The sequence below is a fragment of the Chiroxiphia lanceolata genome, chromosome 4, assembly GCF_009829145.1.
Source record: "Chiroxiphia lanceolata isolate bChiLan1 chromosome 4, bChiLan1.pri, whole genome shotgun sequence".
Classification (NCBI taxonomy): domain Eukaryota; kingdom Metazoa; phylum Chordata; class Aves; order Passeriformes; family Pipridae; genus Chiroxiphia; species Chiroxiphia lanceolata.
Genome location: NC_045640.1, coordinates 8,119,589 through 8,142,920, shown reverse-complemented (window position 1 = coordinate 8,142,920; position 23,332 = coordinate 8,119,589). Strand labels below are relative to the sequence as shown.

Below are 23,332 nucleotides of genomic sequence, written 5' to 3'. Positions count from 1 at the left end.
CTCAGCTTCTTTCACTGCTGCATTTCCTCTTGTCCCCAGCCTTTAATCCATGCTTCCCACCTCTGACCCAGTGGCTGGGAGCAGGTGGAAAGGCAGGTGACAGTACAAATATTTATGTCAAGAAGTCTGCACTTGGAAACGTTTCCTGATGGAGTCGTCAGACTAAAAAGAAAATGATAAAAAAAATCCAATCCCAAAATGCATATACAAATCCACAAAGAGGTATATTTCCTTTGCATGGCCACCAAAACAAAGACTCCCTCTGAATAATCAATAGTAAACCCCAGGAGCATGAAATTCAACGGACCTGAAGTTGCCAGGATCACCTACTCAGTGTATTTGTACAGTGGGAAGCCAGACAGCAATTACTATCCTGCAACTACAGGAGTAAAGCAACTGTTTACATGTACATCTTGTCGGTTCCCAACTCTCGTCAAGTATAAATGGGAACAAGTATAAATGGGAACATTCCCATCAAAATTCCTTTTTTTTTTTTACATAATATACTGATTTACATGTTACCATTGCATCGGCCAGTGCAACATCCAGGTGCCAGTGAATATCCAATGGGCACAGATTTAAGCAAATAAAGCACCTTGTAGTCAGCTCTAATAAGCACCATCCCATTGCATGCCTGGAAATTCTTTCAAACTCATTAGGCAGTCAGCAAATGAGACACATTTGTCTCCCATTAAAGAATAAATTGGAAATACTGAAAGGAAACCTATGCATGGTTGTGATTTGTCAGAGAGTGTATTAGCAGGAGCAGCCACAGTATGTTTAGCAGTTGGGTATGAGTTAAAGCAGGAACCAGAGTGAGAGGAACTATTTTAAATCGCCTCTATTAATACTCTGAAAGCACATATAAAACCATCAGCAGTCGGAGCCATCTTTGACTCTTCCAGGAGGAAGCTGCCATTTGTTGCAGAGCTGCTGCTGCTTTAATTTGACACTCAATATGTGTTTTCCCCACAGTATTAGATATCTTGGTCTCCATCCAGGACGCTTTTGGAAAGGAACTGATCCCTGTAGTTCCTATGCAACGATGGGATTTACTACTTAGGTCGATGCGTATCTTCGGTGAGTCAAATAAACATAAGGAGCATTAATTAGGGCTGCTTGCTGAATTTAGATTGCATTCACACAACCTGATACAGCGGCTGGTGGGGCCAGGCTGGTTCAACCAAGGTCTCACTGGGTGAGACAGGCACCAACCGGGGCCTGGATCAGCTGTGGGATGAAAAAAACCAGCCCTGCTGATCTCCTGCGCAGGCTCTAGGTTGACTTTGGGAAACGCCTCAGAGTTTATCTGAATTTAAGGAATTAAGGCATAAAACCCCAACCTTTTCTGGATAAAGAGAGGTTTGAGATTATCTAGGGGCATGTCAGCAGGAGAGTGTTTCTGTGATATTAAAACTGATGTTTCAACACGCTACAGTAGTCAGATACATATGTGATGAATTATAAAAATGCATCTTTAAAATATTTTAAAACCAGGTTTTCATCTAGGAAAGTTGGAAGAGGGGTCTAGGAGTGTTTTCGATTTCTTTTCTCAGCCCTGCATTAACTGTGGTCTCTATTGACAGAGACAGTGCTCTCTGGAGCTGTTTGCCTCCAGGTGCCCTGAAATAAAACACCCTGGTTCAGAAATCACAACAGCTTTCCCTTCCCTCATCTTCTGAGTGCCAAGTGTTTGCAATCTCAGACAGGAAAAGTTTTGAGGAGGGACATGCTGGGATTAAGACACTTCCCAAAAAGTGCACTTGGCCAGTACAGCCAGCAATTGCAAGCATTTGCAAATTATTTAACATCTTGTACTGAGAAGGAAAGCTAATTGGTGAGACCAAGTCAAGTCTTAGCAGAATCACTCTAATAATTTGGACAGAGAAAGCCTTTGGTGTCCTACCTGGAGGGTTGCAATCAGCTTTCTTTGGTGTCTTGCCTGAATTGGGGCTGTGATCAGCTCTCAGTCTGTTTTTCTATATTTTTTTTTAATTGCTCCCTTACCAGTGTTTCTAAGGGCCACTCCTGCTGAGGCTGCATGAAAGGGGCCTTAGGCATTTCAGCTGCTGCTGGGTATGGCTGGGATTTCAGTGTGGAGGCTGCATTGCTGAGATCATGGAGGGAACAGGTAAGGCTGCAATCCCTTTATGTGTTTAGGAAGTCAAACATGGGTGAGCCTCTCTTGCTCCAACATCCCCCTTCTACAGGACACACTAGGACCTGCACAGCAAACTGAACACATACAAAGCTCCCAGTACTTCTGAGTTATCCTTACTGTGGGACAGTGGTTGCTTTTACTTTCTACGTCAGATGATTTTGCCAGAGGAGATACATATTTTGAAGTTTCAAACATTTTTTATTACAGCTTTACTTTTGTCAGTGTCGCGTTAACTCACTGCAGATTTTACAGAGGTGGCTTTGGGAAGTGTTGGTTCCTGTGTGAGCACGAAGGAGGAACAGAGCAAGGCAGACCTGCATCCTTTTAACTCTGCCACAGTGGATCTGCACAGGCAAATGCTCATCCCTCCTGTAGAAGAAAACCAAGTAAGTCTTTAGCTGACACTGAGGTATCCAGCAGACTTGAAAACTGGAGGGAAAATTACTGTGGCTTTCACTCTGAGAGGGGGCAGAGACATTTCTGTAACACCTTGTTCTTCTCTCCCTGGGTGCTCCCTTGTCCTTTGCTGGTGGAAATGGACATGGGATTGAGGCCCACCACTTCCCATCCTTTGCTGTCAGAGCATGTCAGCAAGATGGGACACAGATGTTGCTGATTTCATCTGGCATATCCCTCATATAGATTCATAGAAACATTAAGATTGGAATAGACTTTAAGATCATCAAGTCCAACTGTTAACCCAGCTGTGTTCACCACTAAACCATGTCCCTAAGTTCCACATCCACACACCTTTTGAACACTTCCAGGAATGGTGATGTCACCACTCCTTGGGCAACCTATTCCAATGCCTTACCACCCTTTCAGTGAAGAAATTTTTCCTAATATTCTATCTAAACTTCCCCTGGGTCAACTTGAGGCCATTTGCTTTAGTCCTGTCACTTGTTACCTGGGAGAAGAGACTGACTCCCACCTCATTATAAGCTCTTTTCGGGTAGTTGTAGAGAGTGATAAGTTCCTGATGAGTCTCCTTTTCTCCAGGCTAAACACCCTCAGCTCCCTCAGCCAATCCTCACAAGACTTGTGTTTCAGACCCTTCCCCATCTCTGTTGCCCTTCTCTGAACATGCTCCAGCACCTCAATGTCCTTCTGGTAGAGAGGGGCCCAAAACTGAACACAGGATTGGGCGTGTAGTCTCACCAGTGCCAAGTAATAATGGAAGGATTGGGAATAACTTAAATGCTGTGTTGTGAATAAAGCCTTGCCATTTGAGTGAGGTCCCACATCTTGACAGGTTTTCTCAGTGCAGCCAGAGGTGAGGAGCTGCCCTCATGGGTAGAAAGCAACTGAGCCAGGGGACACTGCTCATGTTAAAAGATCCACCTCTACTCACTGCAGATAGCCAGAGGGTAGGGTAAGAATAGGAGAGTCCCAGAAGAATAATTTTAAAAAGGAGAATGAGGTCACATTACTGAGGATGAGATCAAGGAATAAAATAAGCATGTAGGGCAGAAAGGTTGCCGTGCTAAATGAATTACAACCACTGAGGAGTGTTAGGAAACAAGGAGAAAGGTGCTATAAATACAGTAAAGTAAGAGAAAGACAGCAGCAGGCATAAGCCCATTACCTAATGAGGAACAGGAGCAGCACAGATGACCTAGTGAAGGCCAATATATTTAATGTCTTTTTCCTTCAGTTTTCTCCAGAAAAAAAAAAAAAAGAGCTTCACTGTGATAAAAAGCTGGCAAGACACAAGGCAGCAAAGGAAAATAACAGACAGGATACACTGTGATTAAACTGAATATATTCACCAGAGGGTACAAAAGGAAGAGACTGGTGAGAAGTGGTGTTCCTCAGAGGTTGGTATTGGGACTGGTGCTGTTTAACATCTCTGTTGGTGACATGAACAGGGAATTGATGCACCCTCAGCAAGTTTTACCAATGACACCCAGCTGTGTGGTGGGGTTGACATGCTGGAGGGATGGGATGCCATCCAGAGGGACCTGGATAGGCTTGAATGCTGAGCTCATGCAAGCTTCATGAAGTTCAACAAGGCCAAGTGCAAGGTCCTGCACCTGGACTGGGGCAATTACAAACAAAAATACAAACGGGGCAGAGAATGGATTGAGAACAGCCCTGGAGAGAAGGAGTTGGGGTTGTCAGTGGATACAACCAGTGGGATTTGTGGAGCAGCAAATGTTGTCCCACCGATCTTGTATTTGTCTGTGAGAGGGTTAGTGGCTCAGAGAGGTAGGTAACGCAGCTCTACATCTCAGTGTGTACAGGTCTGGATGTAGTATGGCTTTTGAGTCTATGCCAGTACTGAGAAATGTTTGGCTGAAGTAGATCTAGGCAGGAATCGAGGGCACCTGAGCTTATCCAGTGGCTCTGTCACAGCTTCTCACTTGGCTTTGTATAAACACAACAACCATATTGCTCTTTGTCAGAAAAGTGGAATAATTATCACCCCATATTATATGGGGGGAAACAATGAGATTTCATCTGTTTTGATGGTAAACAGTTTGGGTCTGCAAACAGATCCATCACAGGATGCCCCCAAGTGCAATTGATAGGGACGGGAGTCCCCTCATGCGAGTTGCTGGAAGCGTTCACATGAAGGACCTTGTTGTGGGATGCTCCCAGCCTGCTCCTGTGAGCTGTATGGGGGGGAGAGGGTTAGAGTTCATCAGTTAGATCTACCTTACCTTTATGCATGGTAAGTGTTTTGAAACACTGAAAAAGTAAAAGAAGTTTGGAAGTCGTGGGTGACTTGGTGCAAGGATTTTGCTGGTAGGTTTGGGTGAGATGAAAGAAGGGAGAGGGAGGCCTGTCAAGGTCTTTGATGACAAAGGAAAAGGAAGTGTTTTTCAGTATTCCTGCTTCCTAGTACCTCTTCCATCAGTACCTGTCAATCCCACCACCAGCCTTCTATTTGCAGGTTAAAAAATGTTCAAAACATTCTCAGATTTTCATTCCAAAGGCTGAGTATTGTTCAGGGAGATACACATCACAGAAAGACAAGAATCTGCACATTCAATCCCGCGTAGGATTAATGTGTACATGACACCCTGTGCATGTGACAGCATGTATGAGTTTCACGTGTTGCAAAAGCTTTGGTGTATTATCAGAACCTGATGTATTCAGCCTCTGGGCTGGTGTTGCTCTTCTATTTATGTGGTCTAGGGAAAGGAAAAGATAGAGGCAAGCCTTCAGGGGCAGTGACCCTTTCTTTATTCAAACCTGAACAGAAGGAGGGTCTTTACTTCCAAGAACTAATTTTTTCTTTCTTGTTATCACACAGTGAGGACTCTGAAAGAATAGGTCCTTGGAGCTAACAAGGTTGATCATCAAGGAAACTTCTGTGCTTTCTGAATCCTAGGCCTGTGGAAAAGATTCAGTGCTTTTCTGAGCCAAACTTTGGAAGCATAAGTTATGAAATCACAATTTAAAGGCTGATTTTAAAACTGGCTCTGCACAGACATTTTCTGCTCTTCCACTAAACAGCACAGCATGGACCTCTCTATGCCTTCATCTCCTGAAGTGCCAAATAATGCCCACTATTTCCCGTATGATTGCAGCAGATGCCTTCCATCAGTCAATAGTGGGCCCAAGGTTAATATTTAACATTGAAGGGGGGTAGAAATACAATGGCACTAAATTATGGTCATTATAATGATAGGTTAAAAGCAGTGTTGCTGCAGAGAGGTCCTGCCGGGAATTCTCTGCTTGGGGGGTGTTAAGTAGAACAGCCTGCCAGAAAGATCAGCAAGAAGAAATATAAATAACTGCACACAGGAGAACAGGATTTGCTTCAGAGGAAAAAGCAGTGTGAGGGTAGAGCTGGGCTTTAGATAATGTTAATATGATGCTCTTATGCTACTTGAGTTTTACACATGTAACATGGTGGTGAGAGCAAGGAAAAAAGCTGTTGGGAGATCTGCTGGTCCCTACTTTGCCATCTCTGGGTAAGGTAGCTTTGCTGTGGCACTGACGGACTTTGTCCTGTCTTGAAAAGGTAGAGAATGGTGCTAAAAACCAGATAAAAATACTCATGTGACACTGAGTTCTAGTTATCAAATTCAGCTCTTCCAAAGTTTCTTTGCACAGTAGCTGCTTTCATGATGCTCTTGAACACGTTTACCAAAAAGGGTGACTCCAGCATGGCAGAGTTATCTGTCTGGATACCAATGGAAAAGCTCCTAGGAGCCAAAATAAACTTGGGAAGACTGTAATTGAGAATGGATTTAAATTAATTTTCTTGATTCCAATGTTTCTGTTCCCAGCCTAATTACTTACTGTCTAGGTGTACCACTGCTGTGAGAATAACATAGCTGGGCTTTTCAGTGTGTCTGAAAACAGCAACCTGATCATCTACCACCTTGTGCTCAGCTACAAGAATGTAAATCACAAAGGAAGCAGGTCCATGGTCTCCGTCTGGAGCAACGGTGCTGTCAAATGTGAGAGATAGTGTGTGCAAAATGCTTAATGTAGTTGCAGATGTTGTTGTAGACCCAGGAAATATGTCACTGACGTCCCTGGGGAGCCACCTGCATAAAACTGACGTGAGAAGAAAATAAGTTCTGTCAGTCTTGCTGGTTGTACTTATTATTAGTTTCAATTTTTAAAGTGTGACCTGTGCTAAGATCTTGACTCCTGATGGTCCCAGTGGAAGAAACAAGATGAAGTTGGTTGACTTCAGGCTATTGCAGTGTCCATCCATAGCACTGGGCAATATACCACCACCACTACACTGCCAAGTGTAGTGCCAAGCTGTGCCCAAACTGTGTAACACATTGGCACATCAGGGAGGGTTCTGGGACACCAGGCACACTCTGGTGTGAACCATGCTTGGTAGTGATCCCCTGTCCCAGGGGGGTGTACCCCACATACTCTCTTCCTCTTCTGCTGGGCCATATTTCACAAGTCTCATCTTTGCCCTTACATTTGGTGTCTTTATCTCTGTCCATGGAGAGAAAGGATGGACATGACCTCAGATAGGAGCCACCTCCCCACTGATGACCTGTGATCACTGACCCCAACTGAGTTTCTCATACTTCTGGGCCTTCTGAACAGCACAGCTCCTCCCACTGCTGCTGACATAGCAACAGAGGGTCTGCAGGGGCCGTCAGTGCTGTGTGTAGATAGATACTAATGACTTCAGATGGGCACTGAGCAGCAGATTTGGGGGAGGCTGCAATGGCACACACCTCCTCAGAGAGGTCAGTGGTACGCGGGGCTTGACCCCACATTCCTCGTGCATCCCTGACCCCTGCTGCAGTCAATCAGACCTATTCTGTGGTACCATTAACTTAGAAGATTTATGTGCTTCAGGCAGTGGGAGGAGAAGTTGATTTCGTTTCCAGCATAGCTTTTTGCTTTCCTACCCACATTCACATTAATGGTAACAGACGTGAATTCAGCTCAAGTAGCCAGGGAAACAGCTCAAGCCTGACTCTGCTCCCAAGCAGATGTGAACCACTGGTTTATTATCTAAATAACTTGTTGACAACTAATGATCTAATCGGGGGGGGGGCAATTGATTTTGGATAACATTTTAAAACTGCAGACTCAGCTCAACAATTTATAACCCCAGTGGTGGTTTATTGCTTTGGCAGAGTTAAGTGGATTGAGTGACCATAAATTTCCACTGGTTTCTTGTTACCTTGATCCATGTTCAATGCTGTTATTGATCTTGATCTATCATTTTATGAAAATAAAAGTTTTCTTTTTTAAAAAAGAGCTCCTGCAGCACTAGATGTTATAGAGAAAGGTGTTCCGTTGCAGTTTAGCTTCAGGGAATGCTGGTTCTCTTCACACCTGGCCTATTTTTGGGTAATGCTGAGTTGTTACTCAGTTTATTGAGCTGGGCATGTTATGCAGTTTATTGAGCTTCATTCCTCCTGCATCAGAAGCAGGAGATGTTTAGCACTGGATGAGCATGAGCCTGCACTTTTAATCCAGGAATTATTTGGGGAGAGTTGATTTTGCTGCCTGAAAGACATGAAACAAGGGTGTGAGCGTGAGAACCAACTGTCATGTGAGAGGTGCAGCAGGAGTCATTCCAGGGCACCCTGTAGTTTAAATCACCCTTTCCTGAACCTGGATTATCCAAAGGCAGCCCTTCTTTCAGTTGACTTCCAATTAGGTCCTTTATTCTAGACAAGGTGGGATTTTCGGTACCATTAAAAGGAACTAAAGGAGAAAACCTCCCTGGTGAAAGACAAGGCACCCAACTTTGATGCCTGAGCTCTTCCCTTTGCAAAATAAGGATGATAAAACCCAGCTGCTTCAACATGTTGTGAGGATTAATGGATTAAACAGGTCTGATCCTGTATGAATTGGAGGTTGCCTTTTGCCAAGTGTGTTGGACATGGCAACTCTGCTTGGTGGTAAATATCCAGTCATTAATTCTTAATTACTATTCTGAATAGTGAGGCCCTTCTAAATTTCTCCCAGGATTCACCCTACAGCCCCTGGGACTGGGTACATGAAAGGAACCAGGACAGTTGTAGTCCTTTCTTTCTGCTACGTGAACAGTTGGCACTTCAAACCTTCTGTTGTGTGAATCATCTTCACCACTCTGCACCAGCTATAAGGTCTTGAGCAAAGGAGACGTTGTTGTGTCCACACTTCCAGAAGACCTCCTGGGGAGGTGGCTGGGTCCTTCCTGAGTGCCTCCCGAAAAAACAAAGTCGTCGTCTGCCCAGAACGACCCACGTGAGCCCCAGCAGGGTGCAGGCAGGGAGGAAGGGCAGGTGGATCAGCCCAAGGCAGCGAGGCCACGGGTCACACACAGAGTGTGAAACTTCACACCCCCAAACCACAAGAAACAACACAGGGAGAAACGGGGTGGGCTATGAATGAACTAAATCAGTCAATGTGATCTTCAGCTGTGGTGAGTGAAGAAATGTTGTGAAATCTGTGCCTCTGTGCAATATCTTTCACTAGAGCAAGGGATTATCCAGAGACACACCAAATAGTCACTGCAACAATAAATCATATCAGGTGGAAAATGGCAGGCCAACTCTTTTTGGGGTGGCTCATATAACTTTCTTAATAATAACTTTCTTAATAACTTTCTTAACAACAACTAAGTTTTGGTGTATTTTAATTTTAAAGTGCTTGGCATCGAGGCAGGATGCATTGGATTAACAATCATAGAACTCAAGTGCAAAAGCAAAGTGTCTGCTAAAGTAAGCGAGGGCTTAGTTTTGAGGTTTATTGGAAAAAGAGCCAAGACTACAGGATCTAAGGAAATAGTCCTACAAAACTGGTTTAGTGTGGAGAGTGCATGAGAAGAAACAATAAAATCAATGAGGCTTTACAGAGATCTTGGCAAATCTTGTTTTATCTTCTTTTAAAATGCACTTTTCTGGGGAAAAGAGAGAACATACAACCATACAATAATGGGTCCTTTTCTGTTTTGGATATAAAGTGTAATTCTAATCATCCTTATGTTTAGAAAGGTATGGGAGAACTGGTACAAAAAAAGACAAAAAGGATAGAGAAGAATGGAGCAACTTTCATGTGTAGGCTGTGACCCATCAGCTTAGTAGTGAGGTGGCTGAAGGCAGTACAACGAAGACACATAAAGTCCTGAGCAGTGTGGAGAAGGTGAATACAACCCAGAAAGTCAAGGGCATGCAGTCAAACTATCAGGTTTAAAAATAAGTTATACCAAAGCACTAATTTTTCACCCAGTGGAATTGTGGAAATCATTGCTGGGGATGATGTGGAGGCCAAAATTATAAACGAGTTCAAAAAAGCATTTTCAAGGAGGAAGAGTCCAAGAACAGATATTAAACACAATGTTCTTCCAGCTTGGTAAATCCCTGGATGACTTCACTTTGGGAGGGTGCATCATGGAAATACTTGACCTACATGTGTCATGTTTACTTTCCCTAAGGCACTGATAGGACTAGGTGGGGCATTGCCCTGACTTGAGGTGGTCTCTTTTGATATTATTCCACATTTTTCCCATGCCTGTGTAGAATGAGAAATGAATAATTGTGTGTATTTTAATCTAAAATTATAATGTCCTGATTTTAACTACCTTAGACTAGCTTCTGCTTTACCCAGACATTCAGGACTGATTTCACACCTTAAGCAGAAGCAGGGCTCCCATATCTCATTAGCAGTGCCCTTCTTTGCCTTCTAAAAAGACATGCAAAATTAAGATCTCTGTTCCATTATACCCTCTAGAAATATGACCAAATTTCTTCTCTGAAAGAACTCTGTATGACTGTCAGGGCATCTCCGAGCCACAGCCTATAGTTATCCAGGGGATTTTTACATATGCTGCTCCATTCTGCTACTTTTTCTCCTTGGGTTTTTAGGTCAGGGAGCTCAGCTCTGAACACATGCCTACCTCTTTTGTTGAAGATCTGAAACCTTTAATGAGTAGGCCAGATCTTCATCTTGTGCAACTGGCAGAGTTCCACTGCCTGTAGGAAAGCTACAGAGCTTTATAAAGTATTTCCAAGTACCTTTGCATCCACCTCAGCCATTTCCTATGTGCAAATGTAGCCAACATCTGTTGCAAAACTGATATTAAACAGCTTCAGGTTAGCATATTTACCAGTGAAAACCTTCTTTTTCATGGTGGAAGCAGGTATCCTTCAAAATTATTTTCGTCTTCTGCCAGTTATCTTAAACCTCTGGGGTGAGGGATGGCTTTTCTTCAGTTGTTTCAGACATTTGCTCTCTGACCTTTTGAAGTTATGCTCCTTCTTTATCTTCCTCTATGTTATATTCTCTTGGAACTGGTTCTGATATCTAAGGCACTTGCAAAGTTTTTTCTTTCAACTAACCTTTACTGACAAAGTCTAGGTAGAGTGTTGAAATCGAGCCTCTTTGAAGCTAAGGATTTAGCAAGGTTCAAGTAGGAATTGGACATTTTATATTGATAGCAAGTGCAGAGAGAACTATAACTCTAAAGCTAACAAAACTACAGGCTTGGAAATATTATCAGACCTCATTCTTCAGGGTTTAAGTGTTTCAGTATAAAGATTTAGGATGAAATTGTCCTGGCAGGCAGATTATCCCACAGCTGCACAAATTTTCTCTAAAGCATCTGATTCTGGCTTGCATGTTAAAAAATGTCTTGCATGGATGTGCATTAGGTCTGATCCAGGGTGTCCCTGTTGACTACTAACTGATCCACTATTTTAAGCCCCTCTGTAGGAGCTTGTGGAAAACCACACTGGGACTTTCTTACAATCTGAGACAGACCTCTCTTTTTAAGGAATTACTTCAAGATTTTTTAGTTGGGATTTTTTTTTAAAATCTTTTAAGGCTACTAAAACTCTGCTAGAACAGACACCAGGAAATTTATTATGATCTCAGTAAAAAACCCTTTCCTACCTGGAGCTATAATAGACTTTGTTCATCTTTCGTAAAAGCCAGTACAAACTGGTCTGAGATAGTTAAAACTGAGATCCAAACACTAGATACTGCTAACTTAAAATGTATAGAATAACTGACAATATGAAAGAAAGATCAAAAAATATTTTTTCATGTTAGGAAACCTACTTTATATCTAGTTCTGTCTTTAAGATACTCACCCTTATTTTCTCACATTTCAGATGAACTGAAGATTAACAAAAGGTATTGTAAAGTCTCTATCACTACAGATTTGGCAGAACAGCTCAGTCAACCAGCCAGCCATTGGGACAGACAGCCAGGCCTAGGCTGATGGACTATTTGGTTTCCACTCATAGGACTTTCAATCCTTGGAAAAACTGGTTCCATTGCTTCCAAGGAAAAACAATGTCAAATAGAGGTACATTCCTTAAATATATTTATTTATACATATTACAAAATGTTTAATAAATAAAGAAGTATCATGGCAATGGGAGTGAATGACTTGTATTTCTAATATTTTCCTTAGTGTCTCTGTAATTTATGGGGAAATCAGTCCAAATGTCTGTGCCATACCTCCCTGGTCATCATGTGAGTGACTCCATTGAAGTTTCAGTCTTCATGGCTTTGTATGGAGATGTTTGTTGTGTGAAGGACTCCAAGACATTTAGCCAAGACATTTAGCACATGCTGACATAGTTGTTCAGGACTTTTATCTTAGTAATAAATTCTCTGCTTCTTTGCTAAAGCACTGAAATTGCCAACAGTAATTCAGAGACTATCCTGGTACAGGAAGAATTTATTGGGCAGGGAAGGAAAGTGAGGAAGATAGCAACAAACACACATCTAAGAGCTCATAAAAAGAGTTATCTTTACAGGATTTCTCTTTAAAACCCTATTCCACTATACTGTGCTTACTTTCCTGCTGTAGAAGTATTGTTTACTCCCCACACACAAAAATCTCCCCTATGGCTTGACTTCACAACAAGCTTTGCTCAGGTTACTCTCATACTTTTCCTACACTAGTAACAGAAGTTGCTGCAAGTTTTATTTGATTGTAGTTACATGCTTGGAGGCAGATCCTAAGTTGGCAAAGCCTTGGTACCCATCAGGAAGCTCTTGTGGTGCCCATGGTTGGCCTCTGAGCACTGTCATGTCTCCATCTCACGCTGAGACCACACTGAAGAGGCAGCAGCTGTGCTTTGTACACATATAGTGTGGTTTTAAGGTTCATATGGAATGGCAATGAAAAAGTGTACCTAAAACATAGATGTCCCAGGGTAAATTGTGGTTTTACCACAATGGAGCAGCACATGAGCTCCGTCCTGAATTTGGAGATGTCTCTTCTGATGCTCTTCTGCTTCCATAAACTACTTTGTTTTCCAGGAATGAGCATTTTCTAGTGAAAATGATTTCACTGAGAAACTTACAGGGGAGAATTTCTTCCCTTACTTTCTTTAAAAGCTTGGAGAGAAGTTTTTTTTAATGTAGGTAAGAATTCATATTTACATGGCCATCATCACCAGGTCATTTGCATTTTGGGCTATGTAAAGGCCTCATTCATCTTTGACTTGAAAAATTCCTCTGCTTTCACTAACTGAATTTTGCCCAAGCAGATATTTTTGGTCCTGTAAGACCTGTCTTAAAATTCTCTAAGTGTTGAGCCTATTTTCTACCATCTCATACATAACCCTTCACTAGTCTTTACCTTTATAACAATTATATATTTTTGCTGCAGGGTCTTTACACTGAGTTCTTGCCAGCCCTTTCTCCTCAGCATTAACAGTTTCCTTCTGCAGATTGCTAAAAAGTGCCCTGCTCGGGGCTGAGGTACTCTAGGCAAAGCCACTCCAGGCTTGTGCCCAAGGCCACCACTCGGCCACTTACGCGATTACATCATTTTTCAGCTCTCATTTATCAGGAAAAACAAGTGTGTAGCTCTTATGTTTGCAAAGAAGGGCTTGAAATTTACTGTTAATTTACTGTTGTTAATTCTTGCCCTGTTCTTTCATTGTTACGGATAGATTTTGTCACAGTGGTAGAGTTTAGCATCTCCTCTGGGACACTGCAGGGAACAAGGGACAAAGCTGTCCCTCGTGGAGTCTGACCGCTGCCTTCCCTCTCCTGTGCCACTCTCCCTTTCAGGCATAACCCCCTCTTTCCTGAGCTTTAGTTTAAAAATCTCCACCCACTTGCTTTTATCTGAAATGTGGACCCTTCTGAAGCTTCTCAGGACAATTTCCATGGGAAACATTTGTCTCACAATGGAGTCGCTTCCCATACTTTTGGGAGCAGAGGGGCAATTTTTTTCTCATAAACTGGACTATGCACCATTGTGCATACTGTAAACCTCTGTCAGAGGCCTGAAGAAGGACCGACTGCCTCCAGCTAACAATACCACGAGGCTAATTGGTAGAAATAATTATCCCAAAGGCTGGAAAAACTCAATTAGAAGAAAAACACATTAAAATATTGTTCCCAGATACTCTATCTTCATTATAAGAGACCACCCATGTGAGTCCTGTCCTCCCACTCTTATACGGAGGTGTTATTTTTTAAAAGTAGGAAATTTCAGATAGGGTAGGGAAGAAGGCTAAGGGAGTCTTTGGGAGAGACACAAATCACTCTGTCACTCTGCACTGAAGAGACACTGTTAGAGGAGTAACAAGCCATTAGTGAAAGCCAAGTGCCTAGACTTCATGGCTTATTTTTTAATAATGTGTGGTCCAAAGGCATTGTATTAAATGTAAAAGGAGAGGGAAATTATATTCCATATACTCCACACTGTATTGTAGTCAGGCAGACAGCTGGTTGCAGCACACACAGCCTGAACCACCTCTCTGGCGGTACATGCCATCCTCACTGAGGTCAGTATTATTTCTTGTCCTGACAAGGATTCTCTGCTCAAAAGACTTTAATTTTTTTTGTCTGCTTCAAGCAACAGCGGGGGGTATGAGCAGGGCATTTTTCTCAAGTGATGAAGTCTGTTCCCACGGCTGTGGGAAGGAAGATGGAGGGAAAGGGAGCAGGAGGCAGGAACAGGCAGAGGAGTGGGATATTCAGAGAGATATGAACTTTGGCAGGAACATTTGGACAGAGGCACTGGAAGTAGGTTTAAACCAGATACGATGTTTTAGAGCCGGGAGGCAGCTTCCACTGCAACAGGTCTGCAGTCAGCAGAGTCAACCCTTGCCTGTGCCTCAGATGCAGCTGATGAATTATTTCTCCAATATTCCTAAACTTGCAGGCCCATATGGAAGCAAGGAGACGTGACTAAAACCTGTCTCACCCTCCTTTTGTTGGGTCAGCAGCATCCACAGCTCCAGCTGCTCTGTAAATATCACTCACAGAGATGTTTGCGAGCCCTGACGAGCACGATGTGAGCTGGAGAAGAGGCAGGGCTGCTGCCTGCCCTGCCTGCTCACCAGTGCCCATCATCCATATAGTGCTGTGCCTGGAGGCTCTGGCTGGGATCAGGGCTCCCACTGTGTGCTCTTATCTGCAAAGCTGCAGCCAGATGGAATCCCTGTCCAAAGGGCTGACTAGCCCAGACAGTCCATCTGTGGGAGAAAGGAAATGCTATTCCCATTTCATAGAGGGAGCGCTTATGGCACTGAGTTTTTCCTGGTGTCAGAAAGGATGCTGTGGCACAGCAGGGAAGAACACCCAGGTCACTGCGTGCTCCTTTTTTGTTAGTAGGACACCCTGATTTCATATGCTGGGCTGGTCTCGGTGAGATGGCTGCATCCCTTGGTCCCACATAGTTATACTGGGCAGAAGAAACACCTGAAGATGTTCTCACACTGAAGGGGTTGTGGGGACACTCTGGTCCCAGGAGCCCCCTTGATGCTAAAATCCGGATTCTGGCCTCCAGGAGAAGCAGCATCCATGTGAGCTAGGATGGTTGTGTCTTCTGCTCTTACTGGAATGAGCCAGAAATGGGCAAAAGGATGTTTCTGACCAATGCCTCCTCCTTGGTCTCAGACTTTGTGTAACTTCAAACATTGCCATTTTTGAGGGCAGCTTCCCTGTCCTCTCCCGTACCTCTCCATCAGGTAGGTCTGACAACAGAGCTGCGAACAGAATCATAGAATCATAGAATGGTTTGTGTTGGAAGGGACCTTAAAGATCATCTAATTCCATCCCTCCCCTGCTTTGGACAGGGGCTCCTTCCAGTAGACCAGGTTGCTCAAAGTCCAACCTGGCCTTGAACACTGTCCTTTGGGTAACATCTGACGCTCCTCCTTGTGCTCAAGGTTCAGTGAAGTTCCTTGTCAGTGAAATGCTTGTGTTTTCTTGCTCTTCATATAACATGCAAACTCCAAGTGCGTCTTGACTGTGGGAGCAAGCATGAAATCCGTGGTCAAAAAGCCCTGTAGAAAAAGGCTGTGCTCATATATTCAGGAATTTGTGCGTAGTTGGAAATGAAAGAGGTAGCAAGAAGAGTTGGGTTGCTTTGGGTTGGTGTTTTTTTTTTTTGAAGCACGAGTTGGAATTTAAGAATAAAACATTCATTCCTCCTGCTTAAATTTGAGCTGGATCCACATTTTGGATGGCTCTGTTTGCAGATAGAGCAGCTATAATCCTGTAATAGCCTCTTTCTGTGACCAGTAATGACATATTGCTACTGCAGTAAGGAAGAGAAGTGTTGAAAGACGTTTTACAACTTAGAAATGGGGAATTTCTTCCCTTCTTCCTCCACACATATATGCCATAATGTGAGCAAATATGGCAAAGTGCAACTATGTGGCACATGTTGAAGCTGAAATCTGCCTGGTTTTCTCCTCTGGGACTGAATTTGACAAGGTCTTACTATTTCAGGAGTGCTAAAATGAAACAGCAATATACTGCTGAGCTTCATCCAAACCCAGTTTTATTATATGAACTACTTTCATCTACTGCCTATGCCTCTTCCCATCCAAATATGGACAGAATAAATACAGCAAACCCACAAACTTTGCTGCTCTGCTCAGAGAACACAAGAGTTATCCAGTACGCTCATAAAAAAATTCAGATATCTCACCTCTGTATAGGAATTTTTATCTATAGTTCCCAGCTTGCTTTATAAAGGAGGGAAAGACAGTGTCTGTGTTTTACTGATGAGAAAGTAGGATGAATAAGATGTAAACCCAAATTCTTTAGGAGTTTGAATCTTGACTCCAGGATGGAAAGATGTGAGTGTCTGGATGGAAAAAGTAATATGTTAAAGGATATCCAGCACTGGAAATCTTTAATAGACATGGGCCAACCTCTCACTGTGTGGAGGTGCTGCAATTTCACTTTTCCCAGCTCTGGGGAGAAAAGTACCTCTTCACCCAGAAACTGGGAATTTTGTTTTAGTAAGGCTGGTAGAAATGCCAACAGCAGGCTTAGCAACATCCCCAAGCCTGCTGAATTCAGTGGGAGTCCCTTCCTTCCAGCTTCAGTGGTAAAACAACTCCTAGGTTATTTTGAAGAGAATTGTCAAAAGGCTCCCAGTTTAGGAATTTCTTTCTTCTTTCATGACCCTTCCATAGATCAGCTCTCCTGAGACCCAGGTGGAGACCAGCCAGCTGAGCTGGTGGCTTTGCAGCAAAAGAGCCAACACGCTCACAAAGAAGTTCTAATACTGTCTGACGAGTAGTATAAATAAATAGGATGCAACGAACAGCGATATTATGCAGACAGGCATTGTAGTCATTTTAGCTGGATGAGCTCATTCAGTACCATGGAACAAAATTTTATAATTGCCTGGGGGACATAGTGAGTGTCTTTAAGGGGCAAAGGATATTAATGATGTTATTCAGAAAGATTAATGCCATTATATCACAGAGTCCCCCATGACTCCAAAGAGCACATCTATTAATGAACTTACTTATGATTAAAACATGCTGAGCGAAACAATAGTTAATTGAGCAATGGAAAAAATACAAGGGAAGATTTTATCTTTTATGAAAGCAGATTTAGACAGTTAGGCCTGTGACTAAAATTGTCTGTGAGGTGCACAGGATCATGTTTTTAATCAGAGACTGTCATCACCTTTTGGACAGGACACAGGAACTGGCCACTGTGGGCTTCTTGCCATCCCAAATTAACCGCTGCACATCTGACACAGAAGAGCTTCACTACTTTCTTCCATTTTACTGCTGCAACATCTACACCATCCCAACTGCTTGGACAGGCCAGGCTCCAGGAAGACTGGAGCAAAAGGGTCTGAGACAAGGTACAAATATCAGATGTCTGTGGTTTTGGATAGTACCTACAGTGAGAAATCCAGGGAGTGGTTAACTGAAGGGAAGTCAGGGTGGTGCGGGGCATTTGCTGAGCATGATAACTGCTCGTGTACCTGCTCCTGCTCCTTGGGGAGGCAGAGGGTGCTGGCCAAGCCAAAGAGGGTCTCTGCAGACCCCAGCTGGAGGGATTGAACCCTGAAGGAGCTCAGGACTGTGGACCTTGGTCTTGCTGCAGGGCTAACAGGAGGCACCTGAGGTGGGGAAAGGGACCTTGCAGGCCATTGCCAGTGTCCCCTTGACAGCAGGCAGAGAAGAGCTGCTTGTGGAGGCTCATCACAAGGGATGAATGTTTTCATCTGCACTTGCACTCCTGGGTCAAAGGGCTTGGAGAGTCTCAGAGTCTATTTGGGACTGGGTCCACTATTCAGTTTTCCTACTCACATATAGTGTTATGTGTATAAAGCTGGGAATCAATCATGGACTACACCCATCAGGCAGTTCAAGCTACAAAGGTGATGGATGACCTGAGTTTATGCAACCTGCTTTTCTAGGAAATATCTTTTTTGGGGGATCTTTCAATTTTTTTTTGTGAGTAACAGCCTGGCAAAGTCTCCATTTCAACAAGCTGCCTCAAGAAGCAGTTGAAGATTTTACTGAAAACTTCTGACTACACCTGTCCTAACCTGCAGCTTCTCAAGGAGTTTTTATTATTTAATGTGTCATGTGGGTGTACTGCAAGTTTTCTTTCACTTCCTCAGACTTAATTCCCAAAAGTCATCAGAGACACATTGATCAAAGCGTGGCTCTGTCCTTCTGATCTCTGGGAACCTGCTGCCAGAGTATGTTGCCCTCTGCCTTGCCCAGCCCCAGGGCCAGAGGTGGGATATCCACACCTCAGGATGTCCATCCCTGCAAAGGGAACAATGTTTCTTGGGAGTGGAGCAGGGATGTTGGTGCCTGAGCCTCTTGCCAACTCTTCACTTGAGCCTTTGGGCCAGTGCAACACTGCCTGTTCTCCTTTATAAGCAAACAGCTGCAGATAATTTTCTACTTCATGTTCTCTTTTCCCTTACAAGCCACACTATACATGGATTTTCCTTTAAAAAAGACACTCCCCTCCCCTTTCCCACATGCACATATCCCTCCCTCCATCCTCTGTAAGTGCCAAACTCCACATGGCTCGGTGTCCTTGCCGAGCCCTACCTTGGCACCACAGAGGGGCTCCTCGTTCTGGGGCAGCTGGTGTGATCTATCCCTGGACACAGGCTCTTTCCTCCTGCTGGAAAAAGAACATTTGGGCTATTAGCAGAGAGGAAGCTCACAGTGTCATGAAAGTTTATATCAAACAATTGTCGTACCAAAGGAGCTGGAAAAACAATTTTTTTTTAAACACTGCTCGATCATTTCCCTTTTTTTTTTAAACAAAAGTTCAAACTCTTCAGCTATAAAAAAAGAGGATGGTGTATTAACTCTTCACTTTTTTTACATAAACCCCAAAAAATAACTGTAGTTTTCAGCCCAGAATGCTGTATCTCTAATCCTGCATGATGGATTCTTATCTAAAAGTTGTGTTTCAAAATAAGCTCTAATAAAAATTATGCACCAGCCAAGGCAGGAAATACAATCCTTGCCCTACCCTTTCTATCTTGTTCCCCATGATTACAGACCTATTGAGTGTGCCATAAGGAAACACACAATAGAATGAGATCAAATAATAAATGGAAGCAATACATCAGCCATATACTCCTTTAGCCCAAAACAACTTTCCCCTCCAATTTCAGTCCATGAGGCCATGAACAGAGCAGCACGTATTACCCTTTGTGGGTCAAAGGTGTATTAAGGGTAGAGATAAAAACGTGAGTTGATTTTGCTGGTGAACAAATAACAGTTTCCCAAAGGAAACCTAAAGCTGAAAAGATGTGTGGATTCAAGTTATGTATCTGTCACTACTGAACGTTTTCAGGTCACTTAAAGAAAGGGGGGTGGCATCTGCACCACCACAGTATCACAATGTTGATTTTTATTTAGTAATTTAAGAAAATAGGTATTTTATTGATCTGCGTGATCTTTTCTTTCATTGGGGATGTGAAAAGCTGTGGTACCCTGAACCAAGTGCGTTTTCTTGTCTCTGAGGACACTTGAGTTTCTACCAAGTATTGTCCCAGAATTCTCTCAGAACTGGAGAGGAGTATGTTTTCCCCATGTTTTTCATTCTGACTAAGTTTTGATGAACTGAGTTTGCAGAAGATTGTGCAGAAGTCTTTAGTGGTCCCCAAACTGCAAGAATTGCTATATTTTGCTACGCAAACTCTGGTTTCACCCAAAATTATGAGATGAAAGACCAGTGATTTTTATCACTGATTTATTTGTGTAAGATACTGACACGTTACCTGTTGTTCTTAAAACTTTACAGGGAACTACACTACACAGTGTAAACAGTTACCCTATATGCTGGTGTCATAGTTAAACAAATTATGTCTTACAATTAATTTCTTAATGATAAGTGACTCACGAAAGTCACAAGACGCTGTTTCTATGAAACCATTTACCTATTTGTAAAGCTGCAGTTTTGTAATGTAACTTCAGCATTTATAATGTTTTACCTCTAGTACTTTACTAGATTTTGCAACCTAAACGTTGATATTATAGGCAGCATGAAACAGTATTTTGTCTCTAAAGGTTGAGCAAAGGCTAAATATCCTTAAATTACACTCATGGCAGCATAAATGTTTTGAGTTCTTTTGCAATCACAGTTTTGTTAAGCAGCAGTGTTACTTTTGTTGAACTTGTAAAGCTTCCAGTACAAACTTGCTTTTGTTGACAGTACGATTTTTGTAGCATTTTCAAGATAAAAAGCTATTTTGATGATCAGAAGAACCTGGCACTTACTTATAAGAGAAACAGGAACAAATGGGGTTTTTTGTTCTATTGTGGTAGGCACTTGAGGAGGACAAAGTCCATTAGTGCACAGGAGCTGATGAGACATAATAAGAATGATGTAAATACATAAGTAGATAATTGTCTGGACAGTTGCGTGGAGTTAAGCGTTTTAAGCTACTATCTCTGTTTATTGACTGGTCCATAAGCATCTGGGTCTACTGCTCCCTGAGCAGTATGAGCTGGGAGAGATGAGAAGCTGCTGAAAGCTGTGAACTGGAGACAGTCTGGGCTGACCACCGGGCGTTTCAGTGACCTCTGCCTTTAAATTAGGTCTGGGTTTGCAAGGGGAGAACCTGGTTGACTTGACTTCCAGCTGTGCCCTTACTCTGCAGCTTCAGGAGCCAAGATTATTGCTATCATCTTCCTTTAGCAAAAATCATCTCAGTGTGGCTTCTCATTTGCAAAAGGGAATTGGATGCAGCTGCTGGGGCATGTAGAATTTAGTAGCCCTTTGCTGTGTAAAAGTCAGAGAGAATGAACCAAATGCTCACAGACTGTGTGCAGCAGGAGAAAATGACACTAATGCCTGTGGAAAAACAAAAGGAGGCAAGCAGGAAATAAATGAAAAAAATCCATGAGAAAATGGATTTTGTGGTGTGTTTAACCATGGCTGGGAGGAGGTGCCTACAAAATGAGAAAGTTTACTTTCTTGCCTGTTGGGTTTATTTGTTTTTTAAAGTTTCCTTTAAAAAGAGTAGGAAAATTCAAGCAAAAAGTCAAGTTTCTCATCAGCTGGTGACTCAGACAGCTCAAGCTGTGAACATCTCTGCGATTTCTCACTAAGCAGCATGTGGTTCTCTCAGCCTTGGTGCAGAGACCTCCTTGAAAGATCCATTTGGACAAGATAAAATTTATGCTAGTGTCTAAAGCTAGGCAAGCAGATGGACTTTTACTGGAAGAGGAATGCCCTGAATGAAAGGAGGATTAGCTTTGTGGAAAATCACCTGTGCTAAAATACTAGTTTGGGCCAGTGACTGATTTAGTGGCAGTGGATGGAAGAAGCCAAACATCTGTTTCCCTTGATCTTTTTTAAACATTTCCCTCGATCTTTTTTAAACGTTTCCCTCATCCTTTCATAGTGCCAAGCCTACAAGTATTTCAAGATCAAAGTTCCCAGCTTCCTGAACATTTCCTATGTTTAGCTAATACCTGAACGAAGCAATGACCTTTCTCAAAAAGAGAGGAGTTGGATGAACTGGGATTCCTACCTGTGCCACAGCTTTCTTCCTCATACCCAGCATATTCATGAGTGCCATGACTACAGTTCCCTGTATAGTGTCAAGCTCACCTGGAATAAGGTTTCACATCTGTTGATCAATGATGGACAGCACTAGGATCTCCTTTGCTGAAAATGCAATCAATCCAGGATGTGTAAGATTACAGGAGGGCAAGACTTGGGTTTTCATCCCACGTAAATTGCCAAAATGTTGATATTTTTTGACTTGAACTCCTCCTTTAGCATTTAATAAAGACCACCTGGAATCTTTGATAAGTTCTAATCCTTTTATTTATGAGTCAAACTAATATTAGCTTACTATGTATGTTATAGATACAGATTTTAGGACATGTATGTGTGTGTCAATATGCATTGATTTTTTTCTTTCATTGTAAAGTTCAAAATGGGACATTCTGAGAATTCTGAATCTGAAACACTTTCCAAAACATATTTTTCCAGTTTCTCTGGAGAATTTCCCTCTAGTTCTATAGTGAAGCCATTCAAAATAGACTGAACAGGTAAAGTATTTAAATGACAATATTCCAAATGGCAGACGCTTCGGAGAGAGGCATTGGTACATGCTGTGTGTTTTTTGACACATTTCAGTTCTTTGGTACAGTATGTATTAAAAAACTTTTTTTTCCATGCTATTCCTCATTTGTGGAGGGTGTGCTTCTTGGAACAAACTTGCTGTCCAAATAGTCTCAGGATGAAGGCTATTACAGCTGAACAAGCTGTATAATTGGCCTTTAGTTAATTAATGTCAATATACCAGGCAGTCATTAATAGTTATGTTATAGATTGAGGATTTTTTTCTAAATTTGTTTTCTATTGTTGAGGCTTTGATTACTTTTTGAAAGAACAAGAAAGTTGAAGGTATCTCTACCCCTGTACAGCTTCTGGAAGAGCTTAGATAGATTGAAAAAACATTTCTAAGAGCTGACTGAATTGGATAATTTTTGTCTTCCAGGTTTTTTTCCTCTCTTTTCCCTGCCTCATCCATACTGACATGACTGGCATTTTAATTACATAATATTGCACTTTTTCAAATTGCATTTCCCTGTGATGGTGGAATAGCAGTTCTCCCATCAAGATGCAAGAAAGTGTATATGGTTGTGGGTGGGGGAAGGAATTTAATATATTTTTATGCAAAACTCATCTAAACTTCAAAAATGAGCCAATTTCCATGTGGAAACAGATTTGGCCTCCTTTAAAAGCTGGCTGACTTCCCTGGAAAATGTATCCATTTCGGCCAACAACTCTCTAAACTAACAGAACTTTTTCTGCAGACATTTTAAACCCAAAATGCAGTACAGAAAACTTTTCAGGATGAGTTTGTTTGCTGTTTCATACTTCTCCAGTGGTCACCCAGCTATGAATTGGCTTGATGTCATAGTGAGCAGCTCCAGGTTTTCCAGAAGTGAAAGACAGCAACTACAGTCCCAAGCAATTGAAAATCTGAGTTTATCCTCTCGTCTGGAGCGT

General features: G+C 42.5%; 1 long non-coding RNA gene across 1 annotated transcript; it reads left to right on the top strand.

Moving 5' to 3' along the window:
• The first annotated feature begins 2,016 nt into the window (after nt 1-2,016).
• Nucleotides 2,017-5,090, top strand: LOC116786436. The gene is made up of 3 exons (XR_004356927.1): nt 2,017-2,131; nt 2,414-2,547; nt 5,058-5,090. It is a non-coding gene; the product is annotated as an uncharacterized LOC116786436 (long non-coding RNA).
• Nucleotides 5,091-23,332: the final 18,242 nt, after the last annotated feature.